This window comes from Rana temporaria, chromosome 5 (assembly GCF_905171775.1).
Source record: "Rana temporaria chromosome 5, aRanTem1.1, whole genome shotgun sequence".
Taxonomy (NCBI): domain Eukaryota; kingdom Metazoa; phylum Chordata; class Amphibia; order Anura; family Ranidae; genus Rana; species Rana temporaria.
In genome coordinates, this window is record NC_053493.1 from 103,686,779 (window position 1) to 103,710,174 (window position 23,396).

Below are 23,396 nucleotides of genomic sequence, written 5' to 3' on the forward strand. Positions count from 1 at the left end.
ACGTCATCACATCGCGCCCGGGTCCTCCGATGGTCATAGAGATGACTGGTGACCATCTGGTCACCAGTCATCTCTATGCTTCCTGCGAGCGCCGGACGATTCGTTCTCCGGGCCCCCGATGGCACGGGAGAGCCCAGAGAAGCACCGGATGGCGGCGGGAGGGGGGGATGTCCCCTCCCGCCGCCTGTAAGAACGATCTAGCGGTGGAACCGCCGCTATGATCGTTCTTACGTTGTGCAGAATCGCCGGCACAAGAGAAGGATATCTGAATGATGCCTCTAGCTGCAGGCATCATTCAGATATCCCCCCACAAAGCCCAGGATGTCATATGACGTCCACTCTGAACGGCAGAGGTTCTTTGTGGACGTCATTTTACTATGGGCCGGTAGGGAAGTGGTTAATAAAATGCTTTTGGAGTACAAATCGATCCAAAGATAGTTTTCTATTTAAGAAATATTAATAATTTAGTTTATTCAGCATGAAATGGAGCTTAGTTAAGTGACACGAGGCTGTATATTCTGCAATATTTTAATTTTTGGTAAAACTCCTTCATTGAATACAAGCTCTGCAATCGGAGATAACATGCACTTGCATTGATGCATTCACACAATTTCACAGTAACCATGAGATAAAAACAAAGTTCAGGACTATTCCTTTATCCCATTGTTTTGCAAATCTATGTACACAACAAACGGTATGATTAAATCGGTTCCGATATCGCTGTTTTACTAACCTGATAGCTTATTATTTTTTCAACTACGAAACCTTAAATTTTGTTTGCAACTATTAAAGATTCTAACTACCAGCAAGAATTAGTCCTTACATTTAACGAGCACCTGTCATTTCAGATCCATCATGGCAGCACCCGTTAGCGGGCATCCACTACCCTGCTGCCGCATCACCAGTCGTCCCATTAAAGTGAATGGGACTGTCGGTGAGTCAACAGCGGGTCAGAGGAGGAGCCGCTGTGGGACAGAGAAGACAGTTGCTCTTTAAAAATGGATTAAAATCAAGCTTTTTTACTAGTGATGTAAATCGTAAAATAAATCCAACTTGATTTAAAACCAATCCATCCTGCTAGTTGCAGAAAACGAGAATGGCTGCCCAGTTGCTAGATTTTGAGGACCTTTGAAGAGGTTTTATGAATGTTCTGCTGCATTACTGATGAAAGGAACTAAGGCAGGGCACTGCCAATGTGTTAGGAACTGGATCACCTGCTGGTGGCACCCCTGCAAGAGCTATGGACAGGCACACAGATCCATTGGGACGGACTCCTGATCCACACCATCCAAAATAAAGAGAATGATCAAGAACAAAAGTTTCTAAAATGTAAAGAAAATATTTATGCGAACGCAAGCCGCCACACTACCAAGCAAGCTATAAACAGCAACAAAAGCAAGCAAGTTTTTTTAGTTTTTTTTTATAAAGCTCCTGAAGCATTGTGGGATCTCTAATCATACAATATTTCCCAGGGGTTACCAGTACAGATGTTACAGAACACCCCAAAAAGTCTCCATTAGCAACAAATTATACTTTTACAGATGTACGCCACTATTTTTATTTTATTTTCTATTTGTTTAGAAACATTACCTTGCCAGCTGCACACCTCCCACAGGGCTCCGCTGATTGCAAAGCACAACCTGTCCACCTTCTCCCTAAGAAAGACACAAACATGTTTAGTTGTATAACAGTCATAATTAATCTGAAAGGGTCTCTACGGATGGGAGTGTGTAAGGCTCTTCATCTAAAGATTTGTGTGTGCAACTATTCACTATGCAAAGCGGCTTCTACCGAGCCAACGGAGCACAAAAAACAAAAAAACTCAGTCCAATTCATATGAAACAACTTAAAGCAGTAATAAATTACAAAACAAAAATGTTATATATTGCAGCTTACCAATTCCTAAATGTGATGGCTGTGGTCCTTTTCTTTTTTTGGCTTTTATCCCCGTTATTTTCACCTGGTGATCTGGCCAGTAAGGCCCCTTTCACACTTGGCGCTGGAGTTATAGCGGCGCTATACCGCCATTTTTGCCGCCATATTCGACCGCTAGCGGTGCGGTTTTAACCCCCGCTAGCGGCCGAGAAGGGTTAAAACCGCCCGCAAACCGCTGCTACAGCGGCGGCTTGCGGGCAGTATAGCCGCGCTGTCCCATTGATTTTAATGGGCAGCAGCGGTAAAGGTGCGGTAAACACACCGCTTCAAAGATGCGGCTAGCAGGACTTTTGGAGTGGTCCTGCTAGCGCACCGCTTCAGTGTGAAAGCCTTGGGGCTTTCACACTGAAGACTGCAGGGCAGGATTTTTTCAGGCGTTATTTAGGCGCCATTTTTAGCGCTAAAATGCCTAAAAAAACTCTTTGTTGTGAAAGGGGCCCAAGTCTGTTATTTTTCAACTTCCGAGCGGTCTAGCAAAAGTGGCCATTAGAGGTTTGAGACATATTATTTAGAATGGGCAGGGTTATTTTTTTTCACCTTGTGAGTTGGCAGGTATCACTGTCTAAATCCCATTTCATGCGATCGGCCCGCTTGGATCCGCCTGTCTGTTTTTCAGGCAGATCCGAGCAGGTCACCAATCGGCTTGTATGGGTAGGCAGATGTGTCTGCTGACACCTACCTGCCATCCGATCTGACAAGATCTGCTCAAAACATGGCGATTTTTTCGTCATCTCTCCAGCGGATCGAATGTCCATTTTCGTCCGATCTCCCCATAAAGAACAGTGGGGCTCTGACAGGTCTGTCTCTGCACAGTGAACAGAGACAGACCTGTCATCCGCCTTCTCAGCAGGGATCAACGGAGCGATCCACTGCTGAGCTAGCGGAGTGTGTCCAATGGATCCGCTCCGTGTGAAATAAGGGTGTCTCCATTTGGTGTTGAGGAGCAAATGAGATACCTTTGGAAAGCAGCACTGACAATCTGGAGAGAAGGTAGTGTTAAGCCTCGTACACACGATCGGATATCTGATGGAATCTAATCCGATGGATTTTTTTATATCGTCAGATATCCGATGAAGCGGACTTTCGACAAAACGCGGTGACGTACAACACTACGACGAGCCGACAAAAATGAAGTTCAATGCTTCCAAGAATGCTTCGACTTCTGAGCATGCGTGGATTTTTGACCGATGGAGTTCCATACAGACGATCGGATTTTTCTATCTGTGTTTTATCCATAGGCAAAATTGAAAATGGTTCGTCTGATGAAAACAGTCCATCGGTCTGTTTTCATCGGACAAACCGATCACGTGTACAAGGCTTTAGACGCACTAGCAGATTTAGATGGACTTGACCAACAAATGAAAGAGATTAAAACTTTTAAATAGAGATGCACCGAAATTCCGTCCGCCGAAAATTAATCGGGCGAAAATAGGTTTATCAGCATTTTGCCAATAAAGAAAAAGGTGCCAATAATGGTGCCGATTTTACCGAGCGTATTGTGTGTTTTTCATAGGTCATGTGAATCAAAAAACCACATAAAAAAAACATAACACGGGTGCGGTATTAATGCGTTCTTTTTGCGTACTCAATTTATTTCAATGGGGATATGCGTTTTTGGTGTGTTTTTTTTAACGGACCAAAAATGCAGCCAACAAGATTTTTAGCACAGCAACAGATGCAAGTGACCAGTGTGAAGACACACTATTTTACCAAAAGCATTGGCCATTTCTGACACTTCGCTCCTACATATAAAAACCTACCTTTTTGCTTGAAAATTACTTAGAAACCCTAAACATTATATTTTTTTTAAATGGTGGGTGTTGCAATTTTTTATGTCACGCGGTATTCAAATGATTTTTCAAATGAATTTTTATGGGGAGAAAAAACACTTTCATGAATTAAAAAAAAAACACAAAAGTTAGCCAAATTCTTTGTATTTTGTTTTATGTTGTGCTGAGTAAATAGATACCCAACATGTCACGCTTTAAAATTATGTCTGCCCATGGAATGGCGGCAAACAACAGTGCTTAAAATTTAAATGCCTTTACAGGTTACCAGTTTAGAGTTGTACAGGAGGTCCAGTGCTGGAATTATTGCTCTCGCTCTGACGTTCCAGATAATACCTCACGTGTGCTGCGATCACCGTTTACATATGTGTGCAGGAGTAACGTTGGACTGAGGTGTTTTAAAAAAAATTGTATTTATTTATTTTATACATTTTTGTTTTGGTACCAACTTTATTGCTATCACAATGGATAAACAACATACATTTTGACAGCATGGGCCATGATAGGTCCTCTCATGCAGCCAATCAGGCACAGATCGGTCTGATCGGCTGCTTTCCTGGCCGCTGGTGGCCAAGTAAACAAAAGGGGCGGGGCCAGAAGTGACAAACTACTCGTCGTTCCCGGGTTACGGGGTTATAGAAAGAGAGAGGAACAAGACCAGTTCCTCTCTCTGTACCGGGCAGCCACTGCTGCATTGCTCCCGACCTCCGCGATGGGACCGGAGAGGCAGCGGCGGGAGGGGGGGGGGGGAACCCCTTCCGCCACTCGCAGAAGTGATCGAGCTGCCAATTAGCCACTCCGATCATGTCTGAATGAAACAGAATCACCAGCTGAAAAGAATTATACTGGGATGCCTGTAGGTGCAGGCATCACCCCGGTATAACCACTGAAACTCAAGGACGTACATGTACGTACCTTGGGCGGCAAGTGCCTAATGAAACCCCAAACGCAGGTTGCAAACACAATGCATTTACCTGGATCGCATGATGGAAATGTGATCCTGTTGCAGTGCATTTCCAAAAATAGTGCATGCGTTACTTTTGGTGCAGTACATACAATTTCAGCCCATTCAAAATGAATGGGTTAAAATCACACTGCACAGAACTGCAGTTCCTAGTGTAAATGGGTCCTTAGACAGGAATATTACTGGCTAGATCACCAGGTGAAAATATAGCAAATAAGCCTAAAAAATAAAACAAACGCAGCCCCCACATTCAAGGATTAGTAAGCTGTAATATATAAAATATTTATTTTTGAGTTACCACTTTTGCATTGCGAGATACTAAAAAAGGTCAAAATAAATCAAAGGAGGGCAAAAAAATAAAAGGCATTTCCGACTAATAAAACAAATAGCAGGCACCTTTTATGCCTAGTATACACGCACGGGATTCCTGGTGGTAAAAAGTCCGCTGGGAATCCCGAGAGGAAAACCGAGAACCTGCTCAGTAACTTTCCCACTGTACACACAAGAGGTTTTCCCATCGGGAAAACTGCGGTGAGAACTTTGGCTGGGAATCCTGGCTGTGTGTATGCTCCATCGCAGTTTTTCCCATAGGAAAACTGCTGGGAAAAAGACCGCCAGGAAGACCAGCAGGAAAAAAAAGAGAGCATGTTCTCTTTCTTTTTTTTTTCGCAGTTTTCCTATCGGGAAAACTGCGATGGAGCATACACACGGCCGGGTTTACCCTGATGCCTCGTGTGCGAGGCATCAGGGTCTGCTGTTAGGCAGGAGGTTTACTTGTACGTATCTGAATCTATCATGCACCTTGATCAATTGAAGGCAATGCAGTAGCACAAATGAAAATCACATGCGGAACCAAGACCCTAATCTGCTGGCCTATCAATGTACTGTATCTTATTGCTGGCCTATCAATGTAATGTATCTTATTGCTGGCCTATCAAAGTACTGTTTCTTATTGCTTATACCTGAGAGTTTCCTAAAAATGGACAGATGGTCATCATCCACAGTAAAAAAAGAATGACAGGAGAAAACTCAAATTAAAGGCAATTAACTCACTATTGTGGGTGTATGTCACTTTTAAATATGGCATGTTTAGTGTTCTTTCTACCCATATTGAATGTGGAATTATTTGCATAATTAGAATATTAAAATATTACAATTAGGCCAAATATGTTACTTCAGTTGTCTTTCTTTACAACATATGTTGGATTAGAATAATGTGAAGCACATGCTGTGCTATTTTTATAGGATCCATCCTTATTAAAAACATGTTTACAAGCAAAGAATTTTTTGGCTTCAACATCAAAATGTAAAGAACAATTATCACAACGCCGAGTGGAGTGCAGCAACTTTTCTGACTACCTCAACTTAAAGTGGAACTTTACCCATATAACAACTTGATAAAAAAAATAATGGGCTCCATTCACAGAAACAGATCGCATGCAGTATTTAGGTGTTCAGAGTGACATATTTGCCTAAATATTGCATGCAATCCTGAAACGGTCAATTCACTACAAAGTTGTGCGGTATTTACAGCAAAACTGCGAAAGCGCTCAGTAAATACAGGATGAAAAGGCTTTAAACTCGCAGAAGGTAATAAATAATTAAATGCATGCAGTAAAAAAGTAGTGGTCCAGGCATGCGATAGTTAAGGTACTGGCAGTAAACAACATCGTTGTTAAGGAGCGTGCAGCCGCTTTGTCCCCAACAACCGATAAGTCATCAGCTGTCAGCGGGGTTCCCCAACGGTGAATATAAACAAAATCGTGGAGGGGGGGGAACAGCATAGGGGCCCCCCCAATCCATACCAGGCCCATTGGGTCTGGTATGGATTTGAGGGAAACCCCATGCCAAAAAAAAAAATAAAACGCGTAGGGTCCCCACCAAGATCCATACCAGACCCTTATCCAAGCATGCAGTCGGGCATCTTAGGAAAGAGGGGCGGGGGCGAGCGTCCTCCTGAACCATACCGGGCCACATGCCCTCAACATGGGGGGGGTGCTTTGGGGGATACATATTTGAATACAATTAATTTAAACCAGAGAGTTTAGTGTCACTAAGGCCCCGCACACATGTCCGAGAAACTCGACGAGCAAAACACATCGTTTTGCTCGTCGAGTTCCTTGTGAAGCCGCCGAGGATCTCTATTTGGCCCGACGAGATCCTCGTCAGTTTCCTCGGCCAAAAGTGTACACATGACCGGGTTTCTCGGCAGAATACGGCTCCGATCGAGTTTCTGGCTGAATTCTGCCGAGAAACTCGGTCGTGTGTACGGGGCCTTAGAGCTGCACGAATAATTGATAAAACAAATTAATAAATCGCAATCTCAATTCAAAGTCCAACATTTTTCACGATTCATGTAAGAAGTACATTATACAGTATATATTTTTTATGAGAGACTCTAGATAATAATTTAAAAATTAATAATAATTAAAAAAACCGGTAAAGATGGCCCAATTTATTTGTGTAAAAGATGATGTTATGCCGCGAGAATCGTGATCTTTATTCCAAGCAAAAAAAAATTGTGATTCTCATTTTATCCAGGATCGTGCATTCTGTGGATTCCCTGACCGACTATGTACCGTACATTACAATATAATCCCTCCTTTTTCTTCTTTTCAATCTGACTCTATGAGACAAGGGAATGAGCTGGACTACTTTGTAAATAGTGATCATTACCTGTCATGCCCGGTTATGCATTTTCAGGATGTAAAGTGCCCATTATAGTCAAATGGAATTGTTCAGTTACTTTTTATTAGCCATAGCATTTTCTATAGAAATTGACAGCAAACAATGGAATATTCATATAGATTAAATTATTCTGTTCTCAAGTGTAAATAACTATAGTCCCTTTTATTTACACAGCAAGGCTAGCAGAACAAAATGAACACTTTGGGTACAATGGATATTCCAACAGCCTGTACATATATAATGGCACCGGACAAGGTCATGCACACTATGATCATCTCATTGTTCTAGCTTACAAAATCATATTTTTAAAAGTGTACAGAAAAGTCAAGTTACATTTTAATTATCTTTCTGTTTCAGTTTCACCTTAGAAGCAGATTTACACCCATACTGTTTGTGAAGTCATTCCCGCACAAATAACTGTTGCTTTCAATCATTTTAAATATTAAGACTACAAGATTCTGTAATTTGGATAATGTGATGATTTAGGTGCCATTTTTACTTTGCAGTGTGATTCTTTTTTTTTTAAGTTTATTTTACAGTGATCGTGAATTGTACTGTAATGTAGACAAAAATCATGTTTAAAGCAGAGCTTCACCCTAAAGTGGAACTTCCGCTCATCGGAACCCTCCCCCCTCCGGTGTCAAATTTGACACCTTTCAGGGGGGAGGGTGGTGCAGATACCTGTCTAAAACAGGTATTTGCACCCACTTCCGGCCACACAGTCTGCGGGTAGACTGCAGGCAGAATGTCATATCCCGTCCCGTCCCCCCCCCGTTGTGTTCTGGGAAACACATGGCTCCCAGAAAACAACGGGGACCAGTGAGCACGGCGCAGCGCGACTCACGCATGCACCATAGGGAACCGGGCAGTGAAGCCGCAATGCTTCACTTCGGATGGCGGTGGGGGCAGCAGAGTGACAAGCGATTGCTTGTTTTTTGCTGCCGACGTCGCTGGACTCCAGGACAGGTAAGTGTCCTAATATTAGAAATCAGCAGCTGCAGTATTTGTAGCTGCTGACTTTTAATATTTTTGGTATGGCGGAGCTACGCTATAAAATCTGTATTTTTTGCTAGAAAAGAGACTCTACAGAATAAAACAGCGGTCATTACAATTTATGTCATGCAGTTCTATATACCAAAATTTTCTTTGTAGAATATAAAAGATGAAGTTATGCCGATTTAATAGCTACCTAACATTGCATGCTTTTAAATTGTGCACGCTCGTAGAATGGCACCAAACCACGGTACTTAAAGTTGGGAGTAAACTCCCATTTCTGACATCTCTCACACAGTCCGCAAACCCGGAAAGGAAGACCGGGTGAAGATGGAAGCTCTCTCAGCAGTGATAGCCGGGTGTTTTAAGGGCTTTTTTTTATAGGTACGTTTCACATAATCTGCTAGCATGCGATGCAGATTATGGCTTTACCTTGCAAAAAAAAACACACAGCGGTTTAAGTGATTTAATGACGTCGCTGCGGTCCTCCAAGGGCACAGAGATGAGCAGAGACCATTTTGCCATCTCTCATCTCTATGGCAGGTAAGTAATGATGCATTTTCCCAGTTAGGCGGTTGGCAAGTGGTTAAGTGTCTAGAGAACAAAAATGTAACTTATAGCCTACCGTTTTTATTTTATTTTCAAGTCGCATACTGATACTAACACGTGTCCTATCCTAGAGTGACATCACTCGTGTATCTATAGTGGAGCAGCGTTATCACCCTAATGCCGCGTACACACGATTTGATTTTCTGTCAGAAAAACCTTGGATGGCTGGCTTGGCTTGCATACACGCAATGACGTACAACACTACGACGAGCTGAGAAAATGAAGTTCAATGCTTCTGAGCATGCGTCGAATTGTTTCCAAGTATGCGTCGGAATTCTGCGAGTCGGAATTGCTACAGACGATCGGATTTTCCGATAGAAATTTTTTCCGTCTGAAAATTTGAGAACCAGCTCTCAATCTTTTGTTGGAGGAAATTCCGACAGCAAAAGTCAGATGGAGCATACACACATCGGACTTTAGCTGTCGGAATTTCCGATCGTGTGTATGGGGCATTAGAGAGAAAGTGTGTTACTACTACAGAACATCTTCCCTCTCCTAATCTTCATAACCAGGTAGGAGGTGACCTGCAGTCTACAAGGGTGAACTAGTTAGGGCTGAGAAACATGTGGAAGAAAACCCACACTACAGTAAATTTACTCTAAAAAAAAATCTTCTGCCCACTTCTTAGCTATGAGGTCTAAACTATTTAAAATAAATCTGTATCACTGTCTTGCGTGGTGAGCGTGCATACAGGCCATGGCCGTTGAGTGCATTACTTATTGTTTTCTTTGAAACATTTGTACCTGCTAATACCAGGTCTTGCTGAAGCTCTCCACAAGTGGTCCTTGGCTCTTGGACAAGTCTTCTGATAATTCTTTTCACTCTCTTGTCAGAAATTAATGTAAGGAGAACCTGGTCATGGCCAGTTCATGGGGAATCTAATGATATTCTTTCCACTTCCGGATTATGGCCCCAACAGTGCTCACTGGAATATTCAGAAGTTTATAAATCCTTCTGTAACCAATGACATCAGTATGTGTTGCAACAATAAGGTCTTGAGAGAGCTCTTTGCTTTTACCCATCATGAGATGTTTCTTGTGTGACGCCTTGGTAATAAGACATCTTTTTGTAAGCCCTCAGTTGAGCCTGAACCAGCTGACATTAATTTGCACTGACAAGGGGCAGGATTGCTTTCCAATTACTGATAGATCTTAGCTGGCGTCTTGGCTTTCCGTGCCTTTTTGTACCTCCCTTTTTTCACACGTTCAAAACTTTTTCCCTGTGTCATTACATTTTATTACACAACTTCATTTCTGAACTTATTTGTTTTGGTTTCCTTATATGGACTGCATGGGTTGTTTCCGACATGTGGTGAAAATGTTATGTCAATAGCACCTTTTTGTTCAATACTTATTTTACCTGCTGTGTATATTACACTTACAACACATTAAAATGTCGGGATTCGTCAGATCCCTGGAGCGAGCCACTGAAAGCTGGCCCACTCCTCAGCCCAGCACTTCAGCCGCGGATTCTGTGCGCCACTTGATCGTTCTTATAGGCAGCGGGAGGGGACGTCCCGCCGTCATCCGGTGCTTCTCCGGGCTCTCCCGTGCCATCGGGGAGCCGGAGAGCAAATCGGTCGGTGCTGCCTGGAAAGCATAGAGATGACTGGTGACCAGATGGTCACCAGTCATCTCTATGACCGTCGGAGGTCCGGGCGCGACGTTATGACGTCACACCCGGTACCCGGAAGTAAACAAAGCCGCAATCGTGGCTGTCAGCAAGTGATCAGTGATTATTTTTTCATCAATTTCATGCTTGTAAGCCTGGAGGAGAGATGTGGGGTCTTATTGACCCCACATCTCTCCATAAAGAGGACCTGTCACACTGATTCCTATTACAAGGGATGTTTACATTCCTTGTAATAGGAAAAAAAGTGATAAAAAAAAAAAGTAAAAAAAAAAAAGAAAGTGTAAAATAAAAAAAAATACTTTTTTCAAAACCCCCCCATGTCCCCGTTATCTCCCGCGCAGAAGCGAACACGCATGCAAGTCCCGCCCACATATGTAAACGCCGTTCAAACCCCACATGTGAGGTATTGTCGCGTGCGTTAGAGCGTGTGCAACAATTCTAGCACTAGACCTCTCCTGTAACTCGAAAATAGTAACCTGTAAAAAAATGTAAAAGCGTCACCTATGGAGATTTTAAAAGCGGATCTCCATCCTAAAGTGAAGTCGCGCTGATCGGCACCCTCCGGTGTCACATTTGACACCTTTCAGGGGGGGGGGGGGTGCAGATACCTGTCTAAAGACAGGTATTTAATAACAAAATAACAAAAATAACAAAACAGTAAAGTTAGCCCAATTTTTTTGTATAATGTGAAAGATGATGTTACGCCAAGTAAATAGATACCTAACATGTCATGCTTTAAAATTGTGCACACTCATGGAATGGCGCCAAACTTCGGTACTTAAAGCGGATGTCCGCTCAAAAAAAAATTTCTTTAAAGACAGGTATTTGGACCCACTTCCGGCCACACGTCTCAGGCAAAAGACGGGTATTTTCTGACATCCTTGTCCGTCCCCCGTTGTGTGCTGGGAACACTCGGCTCCCAGCACACAGCGGGAGCCAATCCGCGGGCGCAGTGCGACTCGGGCATGCGCCGTAGGGAACCGGGCAGTGAAGCCGGAGCGCTTCACTTCCTGGTTCCCTCACCGTGGATGGAGGGGGGAGCAGCAGGGTGATGAACGATCGCTCGTCCTCTGCTGTGGACGCCGCTGGACTCCAGGAAAGGTAAGTGTCCTAATATTAAAAGTCAGCAGCTGCAGTATTTGTAGCTGCTGGCTTTTAATATTTTTTTTTGAGCGGACATCCGCTTTAAGTACCGAAGTTTGGCGCCATTCCATGAGTGTGCGCAATTTTAAAGCATGACATGTTAGGTATCTATTTACTTGGCGTATCATCATCTTTTACATTATACAAAAAAATTGGGCTAACTTTACGGTTTTGTTATTTTTTTATTCATGAAACCATTTTTTGCCCCAAAAAAGGCGTTTAAAACATGATTGCGCAAATACTGTGCGAGAAAAAAAGTTGCAATGACTGCCATTTTATTCCCTAGGGTGTCTGCTAAAAAAAATATATATATATAATGTTTGGGGGTTCTGATTAATTTTCTAGCAAAAAAATTGAAATTTTTACATGAAGGAGAGAAGTGCCAAAATAGGCCCGGTGGACAAGTGGTTAATCTAGGCTTACCTGTAGGTTAAAGTGGTTGTAATGGGTTTACAACCACTTTAAGAAAAACACGCAAGGCAAATTCCTGCAGCAGATTTTGCCCACCTTATGCCTTTCCCAGAAGGTAGCAACAGTGCAGACTTTGGCAGGAAACAGGTTAATTTTCAATAAGCTAGCACAGGAAAAAAAAAAATCACTAAAACTAGTTAGTGGCAAGGCAACATCTAAAAGCAATAAACTCAAAATTAAGGGATAAATAATTTAAAGCACATCATGAAAAAGTATTAATAATTCATCAGATAAATAATTTACTAAATAATCAAATAAATAATGAAATACATAAATAAACCAGCAAATAAATAATTCTGCAATATAAAGGAAATTGTGAAGTAGTAAGCAAACGTTGACAGATGCATTCATTTTTAACTCCGTTCATCCCAGGGTTCACTTACTAAAAAAAGAATGCGTTACCAAGCATTGTATAAACGTATATCGTCGCAGAATGCCGAGTGCTGGGAGGAAAAGGACGGCACAAGCAGGCGAGCTTTTATGACAGTTGTAGGAAGAAATAAATTAAGATCCAGTAGACGATCACAGTGGTGGAAGTTGCACCTTTAATATAAATTGGATGCAGTAAACACATCATTAGCAGTTTGCAGTGTTACGCGATGCCTTGTTCCCGTTTTCAACACTTAAAAGTTATTGCCACAGGTGGAGAAAAAAAAAGAAAAAAACTCCATCACATTATTGGCTCGCTATTTAAGTCTTTTTATATGAAATAGTTCTAGTTGAAAGTCTGCTTTCAACTCTTCACTGTGCTAATAATTATTCTAACAACCAAAATAACAATTGCTTTTTTTTTTTTTTCCTCCCCGTCTGCAGTCAGGCTAGTGGAAGACTCATCGAGTATTTTAGCGGAACGCGTGCTAGCAGACTGAGGCCTGTTTCTTGCATTTAATTTGACATCCAATCTGTGCAACCTGGCACCCATTCAGATGTAAGTAAAGAACTGGATAAGGACAAAATTAACATGTAACACGCGGTTAACTTTTAGTTAACAAGTATCACATGCCTTTTGGGATTGGAAAAAAAAGACTTGCTTAGCGATAAGCTTTCTATTTGTTTTGGCTGAGCGTCTCAACTTTGGGCAGGCTGCCTCGCTGCGTATTTGAAAATGAGGTCGGTGAAGGCGATCTGTCAATGCCTTGGTGATCAGAGCTGGAGACGCCGCTAACACTTTGTAAATTTGATACAAACACTATATTGCTCTGTACTTGATTAATAAAGTCGTCTTTTTTTTTTTTTTGCAACTCTAGTTTACTAAAAGGAGAATCCCCCGTCTACTTGAAAGCAAGATACTACTTTTTTTTTTTTCTTTTTTTAAAGTGTATTTTGTGCGTGTACTCGAGAGAGGAGCCGGACTGCAGGAGTTGGGAGTAGGCAGGCCTCCCCCAGAGGCAATCTGCCACCTTTCTCCATGCCCCGGGTGGCAATGGTGGGTGTGTGGGGGGTCCTCCCACACAGCCCGCCCTACCTGCTCCGCTTTGAAGCCCAACGGGGCAGAGGGACTCCCTATAAGGGAGTGAGAGGATCTAGCCCGCTCAACCAGCCCCGTTAGTCCTTCACCTCTCTTTTTTAGAGACCGCGTGGTCAAAGTGCCTGCATGTTAACCCAATTTCGAGTGCGTGTAAGTGTGGTGTTTTTTTGTGGGAGGGGGTGGGTGTACTAAGCGCAGGAATACCTTGCATAGCACACCCACCGGGAGCCGGGCTGAGACCACCAAACTCAATTCACATGCACCCGAGACCGGGATCCGAACCTCTAGCTGCAGAGGTGAATGGCTTGTCAGCGCAGTGCCAATCGCGTTGAGCCACCGCAGCTCCCGAAAGCAAGATACTACTTTAACCACTTCATCTTCGGAAGATTTCCCCCCTTTCCTGACCAAGCCATTTTTTTGCTATACAGTACTACTTTACTTTAGAGTGGAGGTTCACCCGGAAATGTAAATTTTTAACATTAGATTGATGCTCATTTTGTCTAGGGGAATCGGGAAGTTTTTTTAAAAACGAAGCTGTACTTACCGTTTTAGAGAGCGATCTTCCCTGCCGCTTCCGGGTATGGGCGTTCCTATTTGATTGACAGTCTTCCGACGGTCGCATCTATCGCGTCACGATTTTCCGAAAGTAGCCGAACGTCGGTGCGCAGGCGCAGTATAGAGCCGCACCGACGCGCGGCTTCATTCGGCTACTCGTGACGCGATAGATGCGACCGTCGGAAGCCTGTCAATCAAATAGGAACGCCCAGTCCCGAAGACCATACCCGGAAGCGGCGGAGAAGATCACTCTCTAAAAACGGTAAGTACTGCTTCGTTTTTAAAAAAACTACCCGATTCCCCTTGACAAAATGAGCATCAATCTAATGTTAAAAAAATGACAATTATGCGGTTGTGCGATACTGTACACCAAAAACAATTTTTGCCCATTTTTTCATACAAATAGAGCTTCCTTTTGGTGGCATTTGATCACCTCTGCAGTTTTTATTGTTTTTATTGTTTTGCGCTTTAACCACTTGCCGACTGCCTCACGACTATTTACGTCGACAACATGGCATGGGCAGGCAGATTGGCGTACAGGTATGTCCCTTTAAATCTGCCACCCAGCGGGCACGTGGGCGCCGCTGGGGTGCCCACCGCGTGCCTCGCGATTGCGACAGAGTTCCCGGGAGACCCGTGATTGCGGTCGGCAAGGGCAGAACAGGGGAATGCCTTTGTAAACAAGGCATTCCCCTATTCTGCCTAGTGACACTGTCACTGATGACCTTCTCATCGCTCCCTAGGGAACACTTAACCCCTACAGCGCCACCTAGTGGTTAACCCCTTCAATGCCAGTGTCATTTCATTTTTACAGTAATCGGTGCATTTTTATAGCACTGATCGCTGTAAAAATTACAATGGTCCCAAAATGGTGTCAAAACTGTTCGATGTGTCCGCCATAATGTCGCAGTCATGATAAAAATCGCTGATCGCCGCCATAACTAGTAAAAAAAATAATAACAAGAATGCCATAAAATAGTCCCCTATTTTGTAGAAGCTATAACTTTTGCGCAAACCAATCAATTAACGCTAATTGCGATTTTTTTACCAAAAATATGTAGAAGAATACGTATTGGCCTAAACTGTGGAAACAAATTATATATTTTTTGGGGATATTTATTATAGCAAAAAGTAAAAAATATTGCACTTTTTTTCAAAATTGTTGCAAAAATAAAAAAAAATCGCAGAGGTGATCAAATACCACCAAAAGAAAGCTCTATTTGTGGTAAAAAAAAAAAAAAAAAGGACGTCAATTTTGTTTGGGAGCCACGTCGCACGGCTGCGCAATTGTCAGTTAAAGCAACGCAGTGCGAATTGCAAAAAGTGGCTTGGTCTTTGACCACCAAAATGGTTCCGGGGCTGAAGCAGTTAAAGGGATGCATTTTTTTTTAGCTTTTCTTGCACTAAAGGTGAAGATAATGGCCAACAAATAAATTCATATTCTTTTAAATTAATTATAATAATTAAAAAGTCAAATATAATACAATTATATATAAAAATATATGTATTTTTTTTAAACAGTCATTTTAAATTGAAGTTTTGGCAAAGTGCGTCCTGAATTTTCGGTTTCGGTACCAGCACCAGATTTTCCTTTCGGTGCACCTCTAATACAAACCCCAGCATTGCAACAGATTAAAACAAAAAAAAAATCCGGAAAACATTTTGCAATATTGTTCAAGACATGGCTTTGTTTTATTAAAGAATAAAGCTTTTTGAAATCAATAGGTAATAAAGTATGACTACGGTGTAATTTACTCTTATCAATAGCTTCAAGTCAACAAATTGATGCAGAAAGCAGAATCTTATCTGCATCATGTATATTGTATTAGAACCGTTTCTAAATCAAGAAAAATGCAAACTGGCAAAACAAAACTTTGATCTCTTAATCTGATCAACAAAATTTAAAATAATAAAGCACAATAATAAACATAAATGACACAATGGTGCTATAGTCTTCCTCCAGCACAGCAAAATGGCTGATTAGTTTGTACCTTTTGCACAGCTTTAAAATAAAATAAAGAAAAAAATAAATAAATAAAAATGGTTCTTGCCAGCATTAAGAGAATGACAAACAATTATCAATGGTGTTCGTAATTATGCCCTCTAATTTTGTGTAAATAGTTTTGCCCAGTATTACATTAAAACCTGAGACCCCTGCATCATCGCGATTGTGCCTGCTTGCTTTTCAACAGTGAATATTAATAAATACAAACAGTAATGTCCCGTACACGCGATCGGTTTTCCCGTTGAAAAAAGTCAGATGAGAGCCTTTGGTTGGGAATCCCGACCGTGTGTATGCTCCATCAGACTTTTTCCAATGGAAAAACGGCTGGAAAAAGATAGAGAGCAGGTTCTCCATTTTCCCGTCAGAAAAAAATCCGATCGGAATTTCCTATTGTGTGTGCAAATTCCGACGCGCAGAAACAAATCGGCGCATGCTCAGAAGCATAGAACTTAATTTTCTCTGCTAGTCGTAGTCTTTTACGTCACTGCGTTCTTGGCAGTCAAAAGTTTACTGATCTTTTGTGTGACCATGTGTATGCAAGGCAGTTCCATCGGAAAAAACATCCAACTTTTTTCCGAAGGGAATTTCGCTCCTGTGTACAGGGCATAAATACTGGAAACTGGGAAATCATATCCACCACGATTCAGAGTAGTGTTGTCCCGATACCACTTTTTTGAGACCGAGTACAAGTTTTTCAAGTAATCGCCGATACCGATACTTTTTTTTTAATGTCATGTGACAGTATTATTTTTTTTTTTTAACTTTTTTTTTTTTACAGTGATTTTTTTTTTATTTTTTTTTAGGGGGGGGGGTAGTGGATTGTCAGTGTGTTTTTCTTGTTATTATTATTATTATTTACATTTTATTTTTTAAATGATTTACTGCAAAAAATGTTTTCTTTTATTTAATTAGCCCTGTTGGGGGGGGCTTTGGTGAGATATCAGGGGTCTTAACAAACCTCTGACATCTCCCCTTTAAGACAGAGAAAGGGACTAAAGGACACAGATTCCCCAGTCCCTTTCTCTGCAGACTCAGCTGAAATGAATGGAGAGAAGCTCCTCTCCATTCATAAATTGAAGCATTGTAAACACAGGTTACGATGCTCAGTTATGTGAATGGACAGAGTCAGTGATCACTGACTCTGTCCATTCGGAAAAGGTAGGAGCTGGATTTAGTGGCTCATACCTCCGCTCTCCATCCTGACAAATTGAGGGGGGAGAGCGGCATGGATGGGGAGAAGACGGCACGGAGGGGAGAACACATCACGGGGGGAGAGCGGCACGGACGGGGAGAGAAGACATCACGGGGGGAGAGCGGCACGGACGGGGAGAGAAGACATCACGGGGGGAGAGCGGCACGGACGGGGAGAGAAGACATCACGGGGAGAGAGCGGCACGGAGGGGGAGAAGATATCACGGGGGGAGAGCGGCACGGACGGGGAGAAGACATCACGGGGGGAGAGCGGCACGAACTTCTTTCAATTTGCAAGGGAATATAACCTCAGCTTAGTGAATGGAGTAAACTAGCTCTGCTGACTTCTATCATCCAATCATTTGCAAGACAAAATATGTTCCTTGCATGTAAATGGAGGAATTTTATCCGCTTGTCACCTGCGCTATAGCCGAATGACGGCTACAGCGCAAGCTTCCAGTGCCGGGAGGGTGTCAATAGACGTCCTCCCATGATCGCGGGGTAAAGAGCGAAACACAGCAGGCCCTTTACCACATGATCAGCTGTCAGTCAATGTCAGTGTCCATCAGCGCCTCGCTATTAGTCTGACCTGTCAGTGCTGCCCATCAGTGCCCCCTATTGGTGCTCATCAGTGCCACCTCCTTAGTGCCCATCAGTGCAGCCTCATCAGCGCACATCAGTGAAGGAGAAAAATTACCCGTTTGTAAAATTTTAAAACAAACTATGAAATTTTTTTCTTCTTCCAAATTTTTGATCTTTTTTAGCAAAAAATTTAAAACCCAGTAGTGATTAACCACTTGCCGACTGCCACATGCTAATTTATGTCAACAGAATGACAGAGACAGGCAAATAGGCGTACCTGTATGTCCCTGTGAATTTGCAGCCTAGCGGGCGATCGAGCGCCACCGTGCGCTCTGGTCAGGAAGGGGGTAAATCCTTCCTGGAGTTGAAGTGGTTAAATACAACCAAAAGAAAGCTCCATTTGTGGTTAAAGTGTTGCATGACGTGCAATTGTCAAAGTGTGACAGCACTGAAAGCTAATAATTGGCCAAGGCTGAAAGTGGGAATAAGTGCCCAGTAAGCAAGTTGTTAAACATTTAATAAGCTAAGAAAAGATTCCCTTGCAAAGTAAACAGCCTATTTGCCTTTAGTAAAGAAACGCCTTTGAGACCTGCTTCATTCAAGTCCTACTGTTACTGAAAAACTGAGCATCACACAGCAACGTGTGTCTAAAGCAACAGTTGAAAATCAGTAATGTATAGTTTTACGAAAGTGTTAACTAGTGTTACTAGATGTTTATTTGAAGAATAGTGGTACAGAAGGGGGATATATTTTGGATTAATGACTGCACAGTACGGAATTTTATATAAACAAATGAACAACTGTTCCCAACATGCTAGTGTTACAATATGCTAAATATTAAGTAAAAAGCCCTTAAATCAAATCATTGCAATTTAAAGTCTCTTTGTGATGGCAAGCGCTCGGTCAAAATAGTAAAGTTAAACCAAGGGACTAGCAGAGTACACATTAAGATACAGCAATACAAGCAAATAAGATAATAAATTCTCCTTTACAACACAGCACATATACATCGAAGCTGCAGTTGAGTTTAAGGGGGATTTTCTTTGTTGTGTAACTGTACTGAGCTGTAAGGTTCTAAAATATTTTTAGAAGTTGAAGTGGTTGTAAAGTCACATGTATTAATTCCTTTGTTTCTCTCTGTTCTAGGTCCCTGATCAGTACAATGTGTGTGTTTTTCTAAGATTATAATGCTAAATACCTTCTTTGCAGAGCCCTCCTGTGCTGTCATGTGACCTTCCTCCTCTTTCCTTCTGATGTAAGCAATTACAGTGGGAGGGGCTGAGATTCCCCTCTGATGAATGCAAGTTGGCAAAGATAGGTCACTTGTCTGCACAGCAGGGCTCTACAAAGAAGGTATTTAGCATTATAATTTTAGGAAAAAACACACACTGTACTGAACAGGGACCTAAAACAGAGAGGATTGGAGAGGGGAGGGGAGATCGTCTCTCACACAGACTACGGATCTGACAGTATATAAATGTAAAACTTATGTAGGGATATTTGGTTCATCCCTGTGCATCCTCTAAGGCTGTTCACTTCACTGGGTGTATGGAGGGTTTACATCCACTTTAAAGTCCACTTGTAAAATCTTGCAAATTATGTAAATCCATGTCCCAGGCCACCTTTAAAGGCCAACTCCTGGCAAATTATTTTTCCCCCATGCAGTAGAGCTGTGCTTGCACTGCATAATTTAACTGCTTGTTTTGTCTAGGGGTGAATGCAGAGCCTATACTCACCTAATCCTTTGATCCTTCAGAAAGTGTCACTCCTCTAGGTCTAGCAGCGGTGGACGTCTTCATGTCCAGAGACGGTCTTTGGGAGTGATGACATCAGGAACAAATCACTGCACAAGACCTCTAGACTGTGAGGGGGTGGCTGTCAGGAGCTGCAAGGATCGATCTTGCACAGGGAAAATTGAAGGATTAGTATATCTCGGCTCTCCAATCCCAACATGTAAGGTATTGCCATGAACATCAGAGAGAGAGCGCAACAATTTTAGCACCAGGTCTCCTCTGTAACAGGTAGCCTTATAGTTTAGGTTTACTCAATTGTTTATTCATCACAGACTATTGTGTAATGAGAAAGCATGGGGTCGATACCCGCGTAGGTAGGTAAGTCGGGCTCTCCCTCTGCATGGAGTGGGGGCCGTCTTCTCCCAGCGGGTAGAGGACCCGATAAGGGCTGGGATATAGCATGAACATGTAGCACCAGACACAGTGGGCCGAGGAGTGGTTTATTGTTCTGTTACCGTCTGATTGGGTCTTATTGGGTGGTATCGGCGACACAGAAGAGACTCTCTAACGTTACTGACAAACCACCATGCTATTCCCTAAATTTGGAAGGATATTGCTGAGCTGAGATATTCTTGTTGTATTTCCTATATGAAACTTTAATAAAAATTATTGAAACAAACAGGTAGCCTGTAAAGGCTTTTAAAGTGTCGCCTATGGAAAGTTTTAAAATACTGTACTGCGTCACCATTCCACGAGCGTGCGTGATTTGAAAGCGTGACATGTTAGGTATCAATTTACTCAGCGTTACACCATCTTTTAAATTTTACCAAAAAAAAAAAATTGTGTTTGTATGCATTAAAATTCATTAAAGTGTATTTCTTCCAACAAATTTGTGTTCGAAAAACCGCTGTGCAAATACCAATAGTGACATAAAAAAAAATTTGCAAAACCCACCATTTTATTCTATATCATGTTTGGGGGTCCCAAGTAAATTTCATTCAAAAGATACCGATTTTTTTAAATTTTTTTTTACTTGTAACCAAAAAGTGTCAGAAGAAGCCCTGGGCCCGGATTCAGATAGCAGTTACGACGGCGTATCTCAGGATACACCGTCGTAACTCTGAGTTGCGGGGTCGTATCTATGCGACTGATTCATAGAATCAGTTACGCATAGATTTCCCTAAGATCCGACCGGCGTAAGTGTCTTACACCGTCGTATCTTAGGCTGCATATTTACGATGGCCGCTAGGTGGCGCTTCCGTAGATTTACGCGAGGAATATGCAAATTAGGTAGATACGCCGATTCAGAAACGTACGTCCGCCCGGCACATTTTTTTACGTCGTTTACATTAGGCTTTTTCCGGCGTAAAGTTACCCCTGCTATATAAGACGTATCCTATGTTAAGTATGGAAGTCGTTCCTGCGTCGAATTTTGAAAATTTTACGTCGTTTGCGCAAGTCGTTCGCGAATAGGGCTGTATGTAAGTTACGTTCACGTCTAAAGCATTGACGATTTGCGGCGTAATTTCTAGCATGCGCACTGGGATTCTTTCATGAACGGCGCATGCGTCGTTCGTAAAAAACGTCAAATACGTGGGGTCACAATTAATTTAAATAAAACACGTCCACATCATCCACATTTGAATTAGGCGGGCTTACGCCGGACCACATACGCTACGCCGCCAGTAACTTAGGGCGCAAGTTCTCTATGAATATGGAACTTGCGCCCTAAGTTACTTCGGCGCAACGTATCTGAGATATGTTACGCCCGCCGATAGAAACACCAATGTATCTGAATCCGGGCCCTGGTCTTCAAGTGGATAAGCATTAAAAGCGCTGAGTTAAATAAAAACAAAAAAAAGGCAAGAAAACGATTAAAAACAAGAAAAAAGCTAGGCTGCTGCCACTGACAAAGCCTGGTGTTGATCTTTAATTAAAAACCGTACATTTCTCTTAGCTGTTGAAAGCAATTTTGAAGTTAGAAAATTAGACCAAATAGAACCTGGTTATAATTTGTCATTAGATTCTTAATGACACATAAAATATTAAGACGTGGGTGCAGCAACTGTAGGTTTAGATTATTGGGGCTCAAATACACACTTAAGATCTTTATTAAAGCATCAAACAAGCTACTTGACATGTGTGCAAGACATTTGAAAACCAAATCTATTTCAATGGTGTCTTGCTTTCCGATTTACCCCCAAGAAGAAATATTGAATGAAACACCAAAGTCTAAAACGCCTTAAAGATATCACCATTTCAAAAACAAATCACTCATAATCAGTATAATCAGTAATTATAATCACTTGCAATTACCGAATCCGGTAGACGGCTCATTTTCAAAACGGCATTGAAAATTCAAAAACATCAGGTGAAAAACTTATCAGCCATCATTTAGTCACCTCATCCTGCAGGTAAAGGATCAAAAAGATGAGGCAATCAGCAAAAGTGGAGAGGAGACTACGGATTCATAGGGTCGGGAGCAGCTCCTGGAAGAGCAATGTCATAAAATTCAAAAAGGGGTCTGCTTGAAAATTCCACCTTAGATACATGCCTTCCATCTCTTAAATAAAAAAATTATATTTATAAAAAAAAAAAAAAAAAGGCAACAAAATCCAATTAACAATATATTTTGTACATTGGCTGTACAAGTTTTACATCTGACATCTGTTGGGGAGATTTCTTACGGTGATCTTCGTAAGCAACCTTTAGACGGACGGGAAGGTGGCGGAGATCCACCGCCACCCCCACCCCTCCACGGGAGACCTTACCTTAGGAGGCAAAAGGAAGGAAGAGCCGGGCCACTGCTTCTTCTCCCGGCTGAACAGAAATTGTGTCCACTGTCCAGAAACCCCGATTGGGTCGTCGCCACCGCCGACCTGATTTAAATAAATTAATAAAATAAAACACTCCTCTTCTGACGCTGGCTCCCGCAATACTGTTAGGCTCTGTTTCCACTATTGCAACCCCAAATTCGCCCAATTTACAATGCGACGTTGCAATGCAATGCGACCGGTGAAAACCATGTTAGAACAAGTCGCACCAAAGTCGGAACAAAGTAGTGTAAGAACCTTTTTCTTGAGTCACACCAATTAGAACAGGGACCATTGAAATACATGGGTTTTGACTTGTCATGCGACTTGACATGTGTCAAGTCGCACAACAACTCGCAGTAGTGGAAACAGAGCCTTAGCTCCGGTGTGTGAAAGTTTCTATATAAAGCTATGAGACGTGGCCATGCAGTGACGTAGCCCTGAGACCCTGCCCCTTGTGACGTCATGGACCCAGGCATGACAAGGGGACGGGGTCTCCGAATTATGTCACCACATGGTCACGCCCCAAAGTTATATAAGAATTGTCACACACTGAAGCTGACAGAATGGCGGGAGCCAGGATTTTCTTTAAACGGGTTGGCGATGGCGGAGATAGACATCGTGAGTGATGTTGGATCTACATCGGGGGACATTATTAACTTTTAATAATGAACTTGTCAGAAACTGCCTTAGGTTTTTATTACACTACACTGTTTTTGTTTGTTGGGGTACTATTTTTTTTGCCTGAATTTTTATCCATACCAGAAGCAAAGGAATTGTTTTGATTGGTCAAAGGACAAGTAGCAATCATCTCAAAGTTGGATCCC

General features: G+C 42.2%; 1 protein-coding gene across 4 annotated transcripts in view; it reads right to left on the reverse strand.

The window, feature by feature from the left end:
• TBC1D5 (TBC1 domain family member 5) overlaps nucleotides 1-23,396 on the reverse strand; it is a 723,038-nt gene that overhangs the window by 681,922 nt on the left and 17,720 nt on the right. For all 4 annotated transcript variants that reach the window (XM_040352961.1, XM_040352959.1, XM_040352957.1 and 1 more), the window contains exon 2: nucleotides 1,591-1,655. The gene's annotated coding sequence lies outside the window, so the exon portion shown is untranslated. The remainder of the gene's footprint in view (nucleotides 1-1,590; nucleotides 1,656-23,396) is intronic.